This window comes from Pseudopodoces humilis, chromosome 3 (genome assembly GCF_049639895.1).
Source record: "Pseudopodoces humilis isolate 2021_Gansu_Grassland_sample_001 chromosome 3, ASM4963989v1, whole genome shotgun sequence".
NCBI classification, from domain to species: domain Eukaryota; kingdom Metazoa; phylum Chordata; class Aves; order Passeriformes; family Paridae; genus Pseudopodoces; species Pseudopodoces humilis.
Window position 1 is genome coordinate 73,952,273 of NC_142202.1, and position 17,779 is coordinate 73,970,051.

The following is a 17,779-nucleotide window of genomic DNA, read 5'->3' on the forward strand; positions in this document are numbered from 1 at the left end:
GTAGAGCTGTGAACAGCTGAGAGTTGCTCTCTTGAGAGTGGGGATTGCATGAAACTTTAATGACCAGTTAAGCCCTCATCTCCCCAGGCAAATACTTTAGCCACAAGCATTGTTTGAATGGAGCCATTCTGTCACTGATCCCCTCTCCCCTTGACTCTCAGGAAGGATTTCAGGGTGTAGCACAAGAGGAAGAACTGACATAAACTTGGATTTGAGGAGGGGTCCCTGCTCTCCTCACTCTGTTTTTATGGCTACTGCTGCCAGTGTGAAAATAATCCTGAGAAGGCAACTCTCTCAGGAGTGCAGAAGCATTAAGGTCTTTGCTCAGAGCACAGTGATAGCTGGTTTCACTATATTTTGGAAAATTTTCAGCAAGTGCAAGTCCTTGGCCAGGCTTAGTGTGCTGCTCCAAATGCAGCAGAGGGGCTGACCTGGAGGAGGAGACAAGACCTGGCTGGAACAAACACAGGGCAACAGCGGGCAGACAGTGAAGCTGCAAAACAACACAGGGCTTTCAGACCTCACAGAGTGACGGTGTCAGTGTTGCATTAAAAAAACAACAACAAAAAAAACCCCCGAAACACCCAACCCAACCAACCGAAAATAACACCACACCTGCCCCCCCACCCCACCCCCCCCCGCAAAAAAACAAAGACAAGTCAAGCCCAAGCCTATCGTATCATTCTAGCAGATTTTTAGCTCCTTTCATTGCCTTAAACTATTATGACTGGTGAGGTTGTTTATAGACTTTTTCATTCCATGAAGGGTAGAAATTTCCATGTTTTAATAAACACAGAGGTCAGAAATGTGCACCTAGGTTTAAATACAGAACTTGGAACACTAAATATTGCAAGCTTGGAAGAGCTGGCAGCCAAAGCAGAGTCCTGTCAAGTTCAGGTCTCTCTGTACTAGTGAACTTCTATCTTGGTGAAGTATTCAAACTCTTGTTTATTCTCTACTCCTAAAAACTCTAAATTGGGGCATATGAGAAATACTCTGGATGCTACACAGTAGTTGTGGGCCATATGGGCACACACAGCTGCTAACTGCAGCTTTGCCAGTGGGAATTTGGTCAATTATAGTAACTGGTGGTAAACCTGATCTTTCAGAGTGCTGCCAAAAAGGTGGGGGTGTGTGTGCCTGTGTTCTCTGTGAGGAGATGGAGGCAGGCATATGGTCCAAAAGTGCCCCAGGACAGCAACCCTTGGGGCACTGCACAAATAAGTTCCCTGAAAAGCCATTTATCTACTGGCCAGATCCTGTGTGGCAGTGACCCTACTCATTTCAGTGGGATTTGCATGATGTGTAATGTGGACCTGTAAAGGTCCATTCAACCCCAAAACATTCTAATATTGCTCATTTTCCAGTTAAGTTGTTCATAGCATCTGGTGAGAACTCTGCCAGCTTTTCCTGCATGCTGATGTCTGTTGTGAGATGGGCTCAAGGGCGTGAGGCATGTCCTGGGAGACCTGAGGCTGGCAGGATCCAGGTGAGACCTGAGACCAGGAGCAGCAGTTGGAGGCCAGACAGGCTATCTACAGTATCTGAAATGATGGCTAAAGAGCTGCAAACAAATCCTACCTAAAGGGAACAATGAAGGGGAAAAGGAAAGTGATGGTGGTGTTGCAACTAATATTATTCAATGTTTATATTGTGGTAGGGCCCTAATAATCTGGCCAGCATGAGTCCTTGCATGTAGTGTTCTTCAGTGGCTCAGATTGCCAGCTGTGAATTTGTAGTCTGAGCAAAAAAGGTGCAGCAAGAGAGAGAAGAGATAGTCTTACTGCAGTGTTGGCTGTGCATTTAGCCATGAACATTTGATTTTATTTTAAGACTTTTCTAGGCTTCTCTAGGTGCCTGCATTTTTGTAATCCACGAGGAGCTGCTCTGAGTGGCCATGCAGCCTCAGGGCTCCTCAGCAGAGCAGAAGTGTCTGCTGTCAGGTGAGCTGAACTGCTCCTGCTGAACTGACTGCATGATCCAGAGCTCCAGGGGGGACTGTGGGAGATGAACATGGTTCAGAAGTGTACCCTATGGTCAGACATCAAATTAACACCACAACCTCAGGCTGAATCCCACCCAAAAACGATTGTGTCTTTACCTGAAAGCCCAGTGATCACCTCTGCTTTGATACTTTTTCTGGGCCATGATGTACCGTTTGAGGCAGAGGAAGTTGTTCAAGGGAACTTCAGACTCTAACACTGAGCACTCCATGGTTAGGAAATACCAGAGTTCCATTGCACACGTAGTTTTAATGCCACCTCTTTTGCGTAGGTATGGAGTGCAGATTTCAATTCTTTCTTTCTCTTACTGTTTTTTTTCCTTAAGACCTCTGCCTCATCTGGTGCAGGGGGTAGAGAGTGATGAATTAATGATGACCTGGTGGGGATTTCTTTTGGAGTTTGAACCCTAAGCTTTACTTACTGCACAGGATTCAAGTTCTACAGTGGAAGCAGAATGATTAATTTCCTCGTGAGCTTCTCTGTGGCAGTCATTACCATGGTTTCTGGGTGCTTCAAAAATACTAACAAGTTGATAAATGCAGTAATAGACAAGACTAGAAAGACAGAGTTGTCAAGAGCCTTGAAACTAAGCGCAAGAAATTGGAATTTGATACAGGAAGCGCCAGTGGGTGGACTCAAAGAAAGAAGGAAAGACATAAACAAGTAATAGGCATCAAATAGTTTCTTAGCAGATGCAGTTTAAGTGGGTTAGAGGGTCTTAGGGAAGTGCTGATTAGGATGGAAATTGAGGGTCTAAAATAAAGACTTGTTTATCAAATCAGGGAGGAAATTACTTAAAGGAGAAGTGCGATACAGAAGTACTAACATTTGGAGAGAGGTCGCATGGGCTGTCACCAGGCAGAAGTTTTTCTGTCCTTCACAGTAGACTCTGTGGTGGCTGAGGGTGTGCTAACCTTACGGACAGCAGTGAAGGGAGCTGAGTTTCCTCTGCTTAGGCGTGAAGACTTGGAGGTTACGCTGTGGTTTTGAAGCCAGCATTTCTTTGGGAGCCACCTGAAGCACGGTTATTATCTAGTAAGCAGCTTTGATTTATCAACTACATCTATGCATAGGGAAATTGCCGTAATTTCACATGCAGTGATTCACTGTGACAAAGAAAACCATAATTACCCGGGGTGCAAACTTCACCGCATGCTAATGCAGCTCTTGTTGCCGCGGCTTCTCGGCACTGTGAGTGCAGCACTGCAGAAATAGCCTGTGGAGCAGGGAAAGGTGATTGCTCCCAGGAGGATCTGAAGTATTTGGAGGTAGAACAGCCTGCTCACTGTTGCTTGGGAGACCCAGGGCTGAACATAGGAAAGGTTGCCCCTACCCTAGCCTTTCTCTGTGCCCAACCCTATTTTTGGTCCTGCCGCTGAAGATCATCAGTGATTCACTGTCACACAATGATTCAGAAGGGGAAAATGCGAAGGTTTGCTGGTGAAGAAAGCATCACTGTGAAAGCAGGTGGCTCCCAAATGTGTGCATGTTTTGATAAAGCAGGGGGTGAAGTTTGTGCCTTCTCTCTTCTGAGTAGTTGAGCGAGTTGTGAACAGCTCATGCTTTTTACAGCTCTGGAGAATTTTCCTGTAATATTTCAACTGTAAAGTATGGTTACACATTTTAAAGGTGGGACTGTAGCTATTCTGCCTGCCCAGCTTAGTGCTACCTGAATAGTAAATATTCTCCCAGCTATTTTCTGAAAGCCAATGCCAGCCCCGCTATTCCCATAAAATAATTCAAATAGTACACTCACTTTATTCTACGTGTCTTAACAAACACAAGTTAGAATTTCATTGTAGCACATAACCAGCTACCAAAATCCTGCAGAATAACAAAGAATTGTAGAAGTGTGAGGATGATATGAAGAATTTCTAGCTGCTGTAACTATTGTTAGGGATTTGATTTCTGCTGAGGCCAAAAGAGAAGAACTGAAGAGGAGAAAAAAAGCAACTCCATCTGATACACCATTTATATATCTATGGATACATTTGGAACCCACTTGGAGCGCCAGAGTGAATAGCAGCCATTTTAAAGCCTGCTTACTGAAGTAGTTCACAAAATCAAATCCCTCAGAAAAGTTGTTAAAGAAATCTTCATTTTTTAAATTGAAAGCCATGAAAATATTAGTACTTTTACAATAAGTGAAAAAACATGACAAACAAGAATGAATGGTGTGACTGTAAAAGTAATCTGTCTGTGGTTTTGGTTGCATAAATATCGAATGCTTCACAATGATATGCCTTGCCTATTATTAAATACATTTTTTTAATCTGTACATAGGTTTTGGAGAGCTTTGGAGCTATGCTTTCCATGGGCCTGGTGGTATCAGAAAGGACCATGTACTGTGATATACTCTGGCAAATAGCCACGACTGGTGAGGTGCGAGCGTTTAAACAAATGGGGTAAACCAGAAGCTTTGAATAGGAGGAGTGTAATAGAAGACAGGCAATCATTTTACACATGCAAACCTATGGTTATTACGTGAAGCTTTAAAATTCTAGCTAGTATGATTGTAAAGCTTCATGGGGAAGAAAGAGGATGAGATCCACAGGAGGGTGTCTCTTGCCATCTTATTTAACACTGTGATACCTGACAATAGAGATCAAGTGGCTGCAGCAGGCAAGTTCCTGTTCACAAAGTCTGTAGGAAGCAGCATGCTTTATTGCAGTTATGGCTTAGGCTGTCTTGAAGTAGCTGCTGCTGGCTAGGTAGATTTTGGGATAAACTTTTACCAGGATAAAACCAGGCTCTGAAGCTTGGTGGCATCTTGAAAGTTTCAGAATGACTTTTATCAGATTACCTTAACATTGAGCATTTCCCATGCTAATAAGGTGAGAAACTTCTGTGTTTGCTGCTGAGGTTTGAGGCTTCTTTTCAGGATGGGAACTAACCATTAGTAGATTCTGTAACATCTTTTACTTGCACAAATCTAAGTGCATACTTGTCTCATTGAATTGTAAGTCAGGAAGAAATTCATTCATCATCTAAATTAAACAGTCTCTTGGCTCTACAGACAATCTTGTGTTCTACTGGCTTTTGATGGCTGAGGAGATGGGAAGAGGGAAAAGAAACCGGGATGAGGAAGGAAATTATTAATACAATACTTAATATTCAGGTAAACATGTTTATACAATCCTAATTTGTACAGCCTTTATTACAAATATTGATGATTAAGTTTCACAGATACTGAAACATGGCAGAAATTACTTGAAGGAGCCACAAGTCATTTATTTTGGGGTGAATACTTCCTTGCAGCCTGGGATGGTGCAGCCCCCTGGGGCAGCCTCTTCACATGACACTCTTTGTCACTCAATGAGGCAAAAAATGTTGAAGAAGAACAAGTCATCCTGCAGCATTTCAGCTTGCAAATCTTATGAAACTTTCCTGTTTCTATTCAGATTCAAGACTGAATGATGCTTCAAAGTAAAAAAAAAATTAGAGAAATGAGTTTGATGCAGCCCTGGCCCAAGAAGCAGCTCACACCATGCCCCTTACCTGATTCCATGCTGCTGGGAGGCACCAGGACCAGTTATTAATTGCACATCCCTAAACTTCCGTGCTGGGGTTAAAATGACAACTTAGGCGTCAATCACCCTGATTTTGATCTGGTATAACAATGCCCCGAATAAGGAAAGGCCCAACAAAGTCCCTGTTTAGCTGGTTTTTCATTCTCACTCTGTGTGTAATCTCCCTCAAACAGAAGTGCTGTTTTTAGCTGTAATCTAAGCCTGTTTGCCCCTGTACCGCAGCTGAGGGGAGCTCATGTCATCAGACCACGGCTAACAGAAGCACACAAAGCTTTGTTAGGCAAGTAAATATTTTTCTCTTTGACATGTGAATGAAATGAAATAGATATGAGTGATTGACTGGCACCGGAGATGTCAGACCCCTTGGATGCCCCCCTTCTGGCCTAGTTTAGTCAGCATTTTGTTTATGTATTCAAAAATGTCATTAGTTTTTGTTTATCCAGAACTCTAAATGACTGAATGATGTTTGTAATTTAAAGTGCTGATCTTTCCCTCCTGTAACCTCCCCATCCTAAGCAGGGTATAGTCAGACAGTTTAACATTCAAGCCAAGTGAATCAGGCCACAAGCCTTCAGCAGCAAAATTACATCATCTAATGCAGACATACCATGCTTTTGAAATGTGTTGTGCTCCCTACTTGGTGCTTCATCTCTTAGCAGCCATATATGAGGAAGCAGAAATAAATCATCCACTTCGCATTCAGCAAAACATCATTGTGGATGACTGAAGTTGGGCTTCTACCTTATTTGCCTTCAGCTTGCTTGTGCTGTTCAGCCTCCTCCTGGTTGTTCTGACAAGTCTCCAGCAGAGCTGGCTGCTCCTGTACACGATGATGTGCATCCTCCTGTTCGTGCAGTCTGCCATCTCACTAGGAGAGGATGGAGTAGTGAAACTTTTGATCATAAATATTCCTATTTTCTTTCCTGGGGAAAATTGAAAGAGACTCTGAAGAGATCTGCTGGAAGAAGCTGCAAAAAAGACCCTGACATCTTCCTTCAAGGGGTTGCCCATGTGACACTGTTGTTGATTTTAGTTATGTCTTATTCCTAGAAGAGAGACATGAGATGTCCCATCCAATCTTGCTGTGTTTATACATCAGGGAAGAGTACATAATTCTGTTGTTTGTGCCCCTTTCTTCTATTGCAGAATCCTTGTTAATGATCAGTTGCTGTCAGCTGCAGGGAAGTTCCCAGCTCTGTCCTGAATCATTCCTTTGCAAATACCTCTTCTGTACTTGCTTTGATGGATACACAGGTGGTGGTAGCACAGCATGCTTGGCTGACTCCTGGATCCCCCTGTGCTGACAAATCTGCCTCCTTAGTTTCTCTTGTTTCAGTTCCTGACCACCTACTCTTCATTTTGTGGTGTCTGGGCGTAGCTGTCCAAGTGTACGTGCTCTCTGGATGCACGATGTTGTGCTGAAACAAATGCCTCCAGGCTTTGCTGCATCTCACCAAATCAGACATCTCTTCTGTGTTCTCATGGAGAGGAAACCAGGGCTCAGCCTTCTCCCTCTGAGCTGGATACTTACTGAGAAGCTGTATTTTAATAGAAAGACTTGCACATCCTTGAAAATTCCCTCTCCAGCCCTTGCTCAGGATTTTCCTCACAACAGCCCACAGGGTGGCTGCAGTGGATTTGGGCCCCAAGGGACATCCTTCTGCTGGATTCCCCTGCCACTGCATGGCGTGGGGACATCCAGAGAAGAGATGCTGTCCCTTAATTATCACATCTGCAATGAAACCTGTCATTCAGCTTCTGCCTCTGTGGTGACAGCACATCTTCCCATTATTTTCCCCTGTGTGGTGTCAGCAGTGTGGCAGTAATTCAGCAATCTGTAGATTACTGATGAGCAAAAGTGGGAAACAGTTTAGGCAAACAGCATAAACTCTGAAAAATGTACTCAAATTTTTGATTTAGACATCAAACATCTCTTAGACCTCGGGTGTATATCTCTTGACAACAAATGCAGCACATGACAAAAATGCAGCTGGATTAAAGGTTGCAAAATAACAATTCCAGCACACTTGACAATCCCGATCCTTCCTCTTTGGCAACAGCACAGGAAAATGAGTAAGACTGTGTAATCCCATCTGCACCTGATCAGGAATTTTTCAGGGACTCTTGTGTTGTATTAAGGAAAAATATGGAGTAAATTTCAAAGAATAATAGTTTTATAGCAAGATTTTATAAATTCCCTTTGTCACAAGAATGCACTACTATAATTTTATAAAAATTGTAAAGAACTATTCATATTAATACATTGTACCTTCTGATGGTTTTTCAATTCAGTTGTACATGTAATATACCCTCTGTTATTTTCTAGTAATATTCTACCCATATTTAAGGTATAAACTATTTTTCAGCCAAAAGCCAAACATTAAGTGATGGGGAAAGACAAGATAAAGAAAATCTACTAATTTGGCAAATGTATTTGCATGGACTTGAAGAGGAGGCCTTCCTTTGCTGCCTAGTGCTTTGGATGTGCTTCACACACAGCCACGGGAGGGCAGTGAATGACTTGGATATGCAGCTTCTTTCTAGTTTTTATCTGTTTTTTAATCGTTTCGTTTCCCTTCCACAGAGCTCCTATCTTGTCAAGAAATAAAAATTTGACGCTGATGCGAGAAAGGGGATTTGATTTTCATTTCCCTCTGCAGGTTTGGCACATTTTCCTCGTATTCTTGTTAGTTCAGCTTATCATCGGTGTGTGGAGAGTGTGTGATACCATCCCTGGTGCTGCATGCAGGGCAAGAAGGGAGCAGGGGAAACGTGTTTGCACAACTCCTGTGTTTGCACAACTTTCAAGGTCAGGACTTCCTTCCAAGAAAAAAAAACAGCAGAGAGCCCACAAACAGTTTAATGGTTATCCGTGGTGCTCACAAGTTGTCCTAGATACACTCCAAAATATCCCTTATTCACTGAAAGACTCGACCCACATTCCACATAGGTTTCAGCCAACAAACAGTTTAATAAAATCAGATCTAGACCATCCTGTGGGTTGCTAATAGGCTGGTCTCCTTTTGCCTTAGCTTTTTGCTAAGTTAGCAGAGGGTAAAAGTTGTAGTTAAAAGCACAAGTAGAAATTTTTGGTAAAGCCAAAGGAAAACAAATGTCCTCATGATCAGTGTTAGTGGCCAGAAGGTCTCTAACAACTAGAAATGTCAGGACAAGCTCTCCAGAGTGACCCTAAATGCTGATCAAAGGTATAGAAGTTGGCAAATAGTCAGGATCAGAGGAAGTCCAGCCTAGCAGCAAACAGAAGCAGCCACATACTGGCTGGACAAGTGCTCCTTAGAGACTGAGCACGAGTTTTACAGTTTTACAGCAGAAGCGATGTTTGAAACATTTGGAAGCAAGTTACGGAGAACAAAGGCTGTTTCTGTGGCACACACAGTGAGGGGAGGAGAGGAGAGCATCCACAGCCTGCCAAGGCAGTATGAAATATATGCCTGTGTCTCAATATGCCAGAAGCTTCTGGGCTTTATTCCCAGAACTCCCACTGGCATGTATGACCTTGTGCTAGTCACCCACGCTTGCCATGCCTCAGTTTCCCTGTTGCAAACTGGGGACAAGAGTACCTCTGAGCGCCTGTCAAGGAACCTATTTTGCAACTTTAGGATTGTAGGGAGAGGATGTCTTTTGAGTAGTATCAGCTGTCCAGCATTTTGGAGCTTTTTGACATTTACAGTAGAGTAGCCAGTCTTTGCACTGAGGCATGGCAGAAAAAGAAGGTCCCAGCAGAGGCAAAACTCACATTTTCCCAGGTACAATCTCCACCAGCTTCTGATGGAAAAGCCACCCTTAGCAGCTGACAAGGTGGGAGCTCTGTGACTGGCGCCCAGGTAGTTTTGACCCCATGTAGCAGACAGCATACAGATACACTGGCCAGATGTACAACAGTAGGTTATTGACCCATCCTTTTAGCTGCCAGGTTGGCTGGCCACCAGTTCCTGGTGCAAGGTTCAGCATGCCCACGCTGGCAGGAGGGGATGCTCAGGCTGCACTGGAGAAGCAAAAGGAGCCTGACCCTTAACCGTGAAGGGCAGATGAGAAACCATGGGGTGGCTGATGAAAATCTCGATTTGGCCAGCCTGATGCTTGCTGGGTCAGACTCCACATGCCCACTGTGAATGGATTGGACTCACTGTGTAGGTACATGTGTAATTTATCTGTCAGTGGTTTCACACAGATTTACAAATCTGGCTTATTTTGCATGGAATTACAGCCTCCCAGATCTGCCTTGGGTTGCAACATGTTTCTTCCAAATTAAGGTTTGGATCCAAAATCCAATCCATTTGGATTTGACATCCAAAACTGAATGTAAAATTGAACTTCAAGAAGTGGGATCTTCTGTTACATTGCTTTCACAAATAGACCTGTATCAAACTGAAATGTACCCAACACTGGTGTATGACCACAAATCCCTACACAGCCCACCAGTAACTGATTTTTGGGGAATAGAGGGAGAGCATTTCTGCTGTTAGATCCTTGTTCCCTTTTCTAATTGGTTACCTCAATAAAGTCAGGGGAGTAAAGATGTGTTGACAAAAGCATCTTCTAATAAAATAGATTGTAAATGACCTTTGTAAAAAACCAGGGAGTAATACAGAATCCATATCACATAACACAAGAGACCCTTGTGTTACCTTTCAGCAGCAAATGCAGCATGGGGCCTGTGACCACTTCATGTGTTTCAGATATTGAACGTTGCCTACTGACAGCTAGTTCCTTGTGACCTATCTACCAATAAGCAGAAGTTTTTTAAAGCTTTACTTTTTTTTATAAAAAGTATTACTTCTTTTTACTTTTGATATCTGGATCTTCTCCCAGCATCTCAACAACCAGTTCTAAAAACCCATCTCCTTTGAGGACTTGGCAGCCCACTTGGCCTCCAAGTTCTCTATTTACAAAGTAAGAACAATATTCCCTCATTTTTCCCTCTTTGGAAAAAGAATACACTAGAAACTGAGTTTTTGGTGTCCCAAGATAGAGATGTATGAATTCCAACAGGAGATATTTTTTACTTTTTTTTTGTATTGAGTGTTGTTACCTTGGGAGCAATGTGTAAAGACATAGACATATGACAAATGACGCTGTGTAGAAGGCTGGAAACCTGCCTTGATACGTACTGGTCCCACCTGGAGCATAACAACAAAGTTCCCACTGAAGGAGTACTGATGTTTCTCCTGTAAGAAACATGTTTTTCTGGGTGGAAAGGGAATTATTGCCTATGGCTGGTAGGTCTGTCAAGTGAAGAGGACACCAAAGCCAGCCCCACACCAATGCAGCCCAACCTCCACCAGTGCCTTCAGCACCAGAACACAAAGTCCTCCTCACCACAACTGACCCCCTCATGAAAGATATTGACTCTAACTTCACCCAGGTGATTTAGTCTTTACCAAAAATGACTCCAAATGAAGTCTAAATTAACTTGAAATACTGAAAAAAATGTTAATCTGAGTCAACCTGGAGGAAAATTTTGGTTCTGAGAGCTATTTCTGTTGCCTGTAGAGCTGAAAGCCAAATGCTTCTTTTCCCAGGCTATGCAGTGAAGTGGGTGGTGGAAGGGGAGAGAAGAACACGAGGTTACCAAGATCAACTAGTCTTCACTAAGAGTTTTGAGACAAGTCTGTTTTTGTTGCTGTTGCTATTTTTAAGCCACCTAATAAACAAGAAATGTTAATGACATCAGGAATCCCCTGTGGACATATGCCTGGTCATTAACTTCTCTTATTTTCCTAAGAAAAAGCAACAGCATTACATTGTGTTGATGCTTTTTCAAGAAAATATCACTGGCAAATAATCCTCTTAAGGAAGTGCAAGTGGCTAGAGGCAATGCTTGGGGCTGAAAAACACAAAATGGGCTCAAAACAAAACAACCACTACCCTCCATGCTACTCTGCTGCTGGGCCACCCTCAGAATACTAATACAAAGAGGTCTGGATAGCCAGGCACCAGCTCACAAAACGAAAGGGTTTGACCACCTTTTCTGATTGAAGAAAGCTATGTTTGATCAGTGAACGCTGTCATATCTTATAAAGGGTAGAAGATAAATCAGCTACCAGATAATTATAGTGTCAGAACAGTAGATCAAGTCCATCTCTGCTGCATGCCAGTGGAATTCTGATATATTTGACCAAATTTATTCGGTATTTTTACCTGCTACATCAGTCTCAGTTAAACTCCCAATGAAGACGGTGTAGCTGTTTTCCAGTGGACCTTCAAAAGATTTTTTGAGGTGTTCTCAAAGTCATTGCCTGTTTTTTCCTCACCTTCATAGCATTCCCTTTCATTCTAAATAAAAAACATCCTCATCCTCTAGATCTTATCCTGCTCCTTCAGATTCATCTCTAACTGTGCAGTCAGTCCTAGGCATTCATTGCATCTTTCATTTTGGTTCAAAAGAACCAAACCTTGGTGAGATCCATGCCTATACTGCCCAACCTGAAATGTTGCCCCACCTTTATATTATTTTCTTCGCTGATGCACATCAAAGCTGCTCTATTGCTCTTCTTCTCAGCTGGAAAAAGGAGAGAAAAGAGAACAAAAGTGTTGTGGGATGAGGTAAGGAGAGATCCCTGAGTGCTTAACATTACAGGCAAAACAGTCTTGATTTGAGGAAATTAATTTAATTTATTGCCCTTTAAATCAGATTGAGTTGAGATAACGGGCAACAACTCGAAATCTTAAAAAAATGTCCCCACCCCTCCCTTCTCCCTGGGCTTTACTCCTTTACTCCTGAATTCTCTACCTCCTCCCATCTGAGCAGCGTGTGGGGTGGGGAACAGGGGCTTGGTCAGTTCATCACACCTTGTCTCTGCTCCTTCCTCCTCATGGTGGAAGACTCCTCACACTCTTCCCCTGCTCCAGAGGGGAGTTCCTCCTACAGGAGGCAGTCCTCCATGACTTCCCCAAGGCGAATTCCTCCCACAGCCTGCAGTTCTTCATGAACTACTAGAGTGCAGATCCCTTCCACAGAGTGCAGCCCTCCAGGAGCAAGCTGGTCCCCCCACAGGGCTACAAGTCCTGCCAGCCAACCTGCTCCAGTGTGGGCTCCTCTCTCCATGGGTACACAGGCATTGGATCTTTATTTATCAATAACAGCACAGGGCTGCCGGTGCTCCTTGAGCTTTTTGTTCAGCATCAGCCTCATCAATACAAGGTGAGACACAAAAGATGTTGAAAGCTGGTGCCATTACAAAAGCAGCCAAAATTCTCTTGGTTACAAGGCCTTTTTAAAAACTTTCTAGCCAATAGGGTAATATTAAGAGCTTACAAGTGTTTGCTTAAGCCAATCATTAAAACTACATGTACACTTTGCCTCTTACAACGCCTGCTTATCATAGCTTAAAAACAACGGATAAAGCTTCATTATTAAGATTACATTTTTTTATTATCTTGCTTACCATATTGTCTAAGGTCTATCTCTACACAGCTCAAAGTCACAGCCTTATTGTTTCCTGTCCTTGCATCTCTCTATTCTTGCATTCTTCTATTCTGAGATCTGCTCTCACACAGCTTCTGAGAGTTTTCTACCTTTTCTATTTCCCACAATTCCCCCTCTTGGTACAACTATAAAGAAATCCTCTTCATTGTTTTGTTAATTATTAATTACCTTGTGTTACATAGTTCCACTACAGCACGTTTTTTCTCATCTAGCAAAATTAATGTTACAAGTTTTCTACATAAGGTTATATTAACAAACTTTAAAGTCACGCAGCTTCTGAAAGTTTTCTACCTTTTCTATTTCCCACACACAGGTGCTGCCAGGAGCCTGCTCCAGCACAGGCTTCCCACAGGATCACAGTCTCCTTTGGGCATCCAGCTGCTCTGACTCAGGGTCCTCCGTGGGCTGCAGGTGGAACTCTGCTCTCCCTGAACCCCCACGGGCTGCAGGGACACAGCTGCCTCCATGGTCTGCACCAGGGGCTGCAGGGGAATCTCTGCTTCAACAGAGCACCTGGAGCACCTCCTCCCCTTTCTTCTTCACTGACCTTGGTGTCTGCAGAGCTATTTCTCTCACATGTTCTTGCTCCTCTCCTCCAGCCACAGTTGCTGTTGCACTGTTCCCTCCTCCTGCCCACCCTGGCTTAAATCCCAGAGGTTCCATTCACCATTTGCTGATGGGTTCAGCCGTGGCCAGCAGAGAGTCTGTGTTGGAGTTGGCTGGCACTGGCTTCAGTGGACATAAGGGAAGCTTTTGGTGGCTTCTGACAGAAGGTTCTCCTAAGCAAACAAAATACGCTTATCAAACTATACCCTTCCCAGGAAGATGGGCATATGACACGTGCAAATTCTAGGAAAGTCTGTGACAAAGACTCTAGTAAGTGTAGTTTAAAAGAACTTTCCATTTTTGTAATCCTTATGAGCCCGTTTGCCTTTATTTTTGCTCTAATGGAATTCAGTGAATTTTTTCCTTTTTTTTTCTTGTGCGGGGGAACAAAATTCTCTAGGAAGTCTGCATATTTATATGTTCAATTAACTCTTCCTTAAACCATGGGGTTATCAGGGCTGGGTGAACTTCTGGGAGTGCAGAGCAGAGCCAGGATGATGTGTAGGAGATGCTCCAGTTCTGGCTGGTGAATAGACTATTGCCTAGACTATGTTGTGTGGCAAGGCAGCTGCTGGAGCACAACCTTGGTCTGTCTGATGAGGTCCGATGGCAAGAGGAGTTCAAGAGGAGAGAAGTGGCAACAAACTAATGGGATTGTGTTGTTGTATCTTTAGGGTAGGACTCTATCTTGTTTTCTGCTTTTTATCATTCCCTGTAATTATCTCAAAAGTTCATATTGCACTCAGCTCTTTTGCCTGTGCTTGGTCTGTAGAGCGTTTCCACCAGAGCAGAATTTGAACTGGGCTCTTGGCCTGTGCATGGCCAGTAGTAAAGCTGGTGATACGGGCCCTGAGAATTATGAGCTTATTTCCTTGCTCTGATCACAGAGGGATAAACCAGTCCTTATATATTATGAGGCAATTATATGAGCTAATGATTGAGTTTTCCTACTCAAATTTTAATAGCCATGCTTTTTAATTCCAGCAAGAACAAATGTGACACAGACTCTGGCCAGGCCAATAATGATTGCCAGTTCCCGTTACACCTTTAAAAGTTGGATAATATGTGTAGCACTTGCAGTGTTTTAGAGCCACTTAACATTGCCAAAGAGCTGAACAAGCAGTATTGCATTTCACGCTCATTTCTGCCAAGCAGGTGTTCACAACTACCAACCCCACCAACCTTTCTGCAATGAAACTCAGGTCTGAGGAGAGACAAGAGTGAATTTTTAGCTCATGCACATCCTTGCAGTAACGCAGCTCTCTGTTTTCCACACTGGAGTGAGATTACATCCGTCTGCACCTAGTCATGTAAGTGTGCCTCTCTCATGGCTGCTCATGTTTCCCTTTCTTCTCTTCATTGTGGGTTTAATGGGGTATTTGGGAAAAATTTGCAGTTTCGTGTTTTGTTTTCTTCAGGCGCCTGCAAGCAATTCTGATTCTTTGCAGTGAATGCAGGTGCATGAGGTTTTAGCCTGAGTCTTCCTGTGCTTTGCAGCAGAAAGCAGAACATATATATTGGAGTCTTCCTAGCTAAAAAGGCAGGTGGCTAAACTCATTTCTGGAGAAGCTGCTGCAATGTCAGCTGCTGCAGGCTGCTGCTGTGCTCAGCATCCCCTTGGGTCCATTGCACAGTGAACACCTGAGGTCACTGTGCACTGAAGTCACAATCTTTCCTTTGGAAAGGAAGATGCAATTAAACAAAAGGAAGACTGCATTAAGTACATCCAAACTAATTCATCTGTCTTCAAGTTAGAGGTTTAAATCAAATCCAGTTCCCTTACTCTCTTGGATCTCTACATTGGAATGATATAATGGAGTCACCCTTCATTATCCAATGTACAGAACAAGTATCTATCTCTAGAGAGCATTTTGTAACATCCTCAGACAGACATATACAACAGATGACAATGCATCACTTCTGCAGGCTTCTTATTCTTCTTGTTCATAATTAAAAACCTACAAATCAACAAGGTCATGCTTTGCCAGCTTTTCAGCCCGGCAAATTTGGTAAGATGGCTCCTTTTGTCATGTAATAGGTTTCCATGTTTCATTCCCTCTTTGAAAATCTTGGTCTTTCCTCATTACATAATTATATAATGTCTCCTGACACTGTCCAGGCAGCAGTTTTTCTGTCATGCAAGTGGGTCAGTGATACTAGTTTATTGTTAAGAACTTTGGGGCCAGGCATAATTGCACATTTTTCTCTTGTTTGTCTGTATTTCTGATCAATTTACACTTTGGAAGAGCCAGACTGAAGACATGTCATCATGGATAACTTAATGCATTGACTGTGGTGTCTGTGGTTATAAAACTTGAAAGAAAAATTCTTCCACCTACTGCAGAGGATTTGCCATATTCAGTCCTACTTATATCAGCAGGCCATGCCTCTCTTTCTCTCTCTCCCCCTTTCTCCTTTGGTGACAATGTTGGAATTTTTTCTGCATAACTTCATCCTTAAAGCAGACTTAAAATGTATTTTGGATCTTGTGTTTACTGAACTACTAGGTCAAGACTAAGGAAGTATCAGCACAATTGTGTGTTCCTGAGCCGGGGTGCAAACTTTTCCTTGTTTGGATGTAAACTTTCATGACACACAGGGAGAGAAATCAACTCCTCTGTTTGATGTGAAGAAATCAATGAAGGAGGGTGGACACATCAACTCAGACCTAGAACAGAACTCAGTTAGGAGGTACTGGGGTTAAAATTAAGACCAATAGGAAAAAGTTCAATGACCTGAGAGATTATGCCAAAAACTCTTGGTGTTGACTATCAGGTTTTGAAAAGATGATTTATAAAAGAAAATAAATTACTTGATAGACTGTGATGTAGAAAGTGCTGATTTCTGATCATAGTGAATACAAGGGAGCTTAAATTATTCTGTTAATATAATTCATTGGAAGGAGTAGATTAAACTACTCATAAATATTGTTGGGATCTCAGTTTAGCATACCTGAGAAAATAATTGGGATAGCCAGTGGAAGTGGCTGACCAATACAGAGCTGTGGTGGGAGGACTGAAAGGTGGTCTGTGCACAGAATGGAGCTGAAGATGGAACACATTCCAGTCATACCTGACATGTCATGAAGAGACAAATCATAAAATACGAGAAGATGAAAATCATAAAATATAACATCACCCAGAATTCTGGTCTGAGTTCTGCTTTCTTTGTCTCAAAAAAGAAGCGTGAAGCAGAAGCTGCAATCTCAGTAGCAGAGGTGGTTGTTAAAATAGAAGGTGCTTCCATCTGAGTTATGGTTGAAATGACTAAGACTGCTTAGCTTGGAAAGAAAACAAGGAAGTGGGAACATATTGACAGAATATATAGCGCTGAAAATGGAAAAGTAAATAGATTTCATATTCTTGCTGGTAATGCCAGATGAAAAGATGAAATGAATGTCTAAACTTGAAAGCACTACTACTACTTAAAAACAAAAACCAAAAAGCTTTTTTAACATAATGCAAAATAAACATGTGAAGTCATGGTGGTTTGATATGATAGAGCTCCAAGTGGTTAGCAGGATTAAAAGCAAATTAGACATTTACTATTAGGACAATTTACTATTAGAGCAGACAACAAAGAAGTCTACAGCTATATTAGATGCAATGAAAAATGCAAAAGGAATATAAACCTTTTTGCCTCAGTGAATACATAAAGCAGTCAAGAGACAGGGTTTAAGCAGACACTTCCTCCATGTAGAGTCCTACATTCCAAGAACAGGTTTCTCCTTAATTATCTGTATGAAGATTTTTGCATCTTTCTTCAAGCCATCTGTCACTGGACACTATCAAACTTTGGTTGACTACTCTATTTTTGTGGTGGAGATTAGGGAAAACCTGATCAAAACTTGTGAAAGTGGCGACTACACTGCATTCAGGACCAAAATAGATACAACAGTTGCAGAAAATTTAGATTTCTTGTAAACCAGGTTGGAAATGAACTTAGTTAGGGGAGGGAGAGGAAGAGTTTGGTGAACTATATAGCCAAGAAAATCTAAGATATTAGAGAAAAAGGAAAGAAGACATGATGCTGGAAAAAACAAGGGAAGAGAACTAATTTTTTGGGTGCAGTGTGGGCTGGAAGAGATGTAGAACTGGGACAGTGGAAAAAAGACCTTGTACACAAGCCTGTAAATAAAAATGACTCAAAGAGATAGCAGACAGTATCAACTTAAACTACTCCTAATTGTA